The 2,213-nt window shown below is 36.8% G+C and overlaps 1 pseudogene; it reads left to right on the top strand.

Moving 5' to 3' along the window:
- The first annotated feature begins 619 nt into the window (after positions 1 to 619).
- Positions 620 to 1,326, top strand: LOC148853012 (22.0 kDa class IV heat shock protein-like; annotated as a pseudogene).
- Positions 1,327 to 2,213: the final 887 nt, after the last annotated feature.

Raw genomic sequence — 2,213 nt, forward strand, 5'->3', positions numbered from 1 at the left:
AAAAGACTTTTGAATGTAAGTTACAATTGTGCACTTAGATAATAAATTATGTAATTCAGATAGGGTATACATTTAACTCAAATCTGCTTATTGTTTTGTTTAAAATAACCAAAAAAGTAAAAAAAAAAATTATGTTTGATTTAATTTATACAATAAATATATATATATATATATATATATACTTATAAAATAATAATTTTAATCAAACTTTAATTTTTATTGGATCGGATGTCGAATGGGGTGTTGGACTTTCCGAGTCCATCGACAGTCGTAGATGGCCTAGCCCCACTGTAGATCTCCCCACGAAGCAAAAATAATGTTAATAGAGCTGCAAATATCTAGAACTCTCCCGTCCTTCCTATCAATCCTTCTATACTTTCCACGTTATTAAAACCTCCAACCTTCTGGGTCTTCATGCACTAGAAAAAACCAGATCAAACCATAATCGTCGTTCACGAACAAGACTACTACTATTCTCTCAATTCTTACTTTTATAAATTCTGCATTCCACCACTATCTCGCCGATAGCCAACAACGTAATAGCAGCCAACTTTCTTTGTTGCTTTCTTACTCTTAAAATCAAATAGGCTTGTTTAATTTGTTCACAACAGCAGAGAAAATGAGGTTGTCTGTCATCTTCGCCATTACGCTCCTCACGGTGTTGACCTCGTTTTCAGAGGCTTCACTGCTGCCGCTGCTAGACCGCCCAGGAAGTCTTCTGTCGGATTTCTGGGTAGACAGGTTCCCGGCGGATTCATTCAGAGTACTGGAGCATCTTCCTTTTGAAATCGACAGGGATGAGTTGGTCATTTCTCCTGCGAGGGTTGACTGGAAAGAGACACCCGACGCTCACTTTATCATGCTCGACATTCCTGGTAAGCTCTCTCTCCAAGGGATCAGAGTACTGTTTGTTTCTTCTGTTTGTAGGTAATGCAGATTAGTTGCAGAAACGGGTTGATCATTTTGAATCTTAATTAATGTAGGTCTGGAGAAGGAAGAGCTGAAGATAGAGGTGGAAGAGAACAGGGTTCTGAGGGTGAGTGGAGAGAGGAAGAAGGAAGAGAAGAAGAAAGAAGAGCACTGGCACCGAGTGAAGCGATCTCATGGCAAGTTCTGGAGGCAGTTCCGGCTGCCGAAGAACGTGGACTTGAGTCGTTGAAGGCCAAGCTAGAGGATGGCGTCCTTACAATCTCCTTGGCCAAGCTATCCCCAGACCAGATCAAGGGCCCCAGAGTGGTCGGAATAGAAGGTGATGAGGGGGAGCAAGCTAATAAGCTGAGCGAGGGCAGCACCAGCGGTGCCAAGGACAAGAAACAAGAACTCTGAGGCATTTTAAGTTGGGTTATGTTAATAAAATAAGTGTAGTAGTCTGTATTCTCTAAGCTGATCACACTACAAGAAAAATGATCTTTGGCCAGGCATTTCATTACAGTTACAAATGGTTGTTGCCAAAATTAAGCATTAACAACAATTCATCCAGGCTGTTGCTAAATCAAATGAATTGGCAACAAAAGTTACCTAATTGTTGCTCATTTTACTGTTACATGCCATTGAATCTTTAGCAACAACCATTGAAAATTGTAGTCACAAACATATTTAATACCAAGGCTCAAAATATTGATATGCCCGATACGTCGATAGGGGTGTATCGGGTGTTTCAATATTTGTTTTTTTACTTTTTTTTATTCTTTTCAAAACTGGTTCAGGGGAATCGATCTAGGACCTCTCCATCCCCTAAATCGGTCAGGCTCTTGATACACCCACTGTAGGGGCATATCAAAAGGGTCCTGGAATAATACGTAACGAACCTTGTTTAATACATTGACAAATGGAATAAATAACAAAAATTCATTTTAATGAGTCAAGCTTGGGTTAACTCCAATGATTTGATTATTTGACATCCAAGTAATTATTTAATCAAAATAGGATCAACTTATGACATCACAATTAAAATAATAATATATAGAAAAAAATTATTAAATAAGATAAAATATAAAAAATTAAAGAAAAAATATAAAAATTATATTAAATATTTAAATATAATGATTAAGATATTTAAAAATGTAGAAAAACACAAAAGAGGAAGAAAACTCAATGCTTTTAGGTTTTAACCTTTTATTTCCATTTTTGGAGTTCAATTATGATAACAAACTTAACTAGTAATGAGACCTTGAGGCAAGAATGGTTAACCTCTAGGCTAATTTTTATCAATG

This window comes from Nelumbo lutea, chromosome 5 (assembly GCF_056320005.1).
Source record: "Nelumbo lutea isolate HS-2025 chromosome 5, American lotus-T2T, whole genome shotgun sequence".
NCBI classification, from domain to species: Eukaryota; Viridiplantae; Streptophyta; class Magnoliopsida; order Proteales; family Nelumbonaceae; genus Nelumbo; species Nelumbo lutea.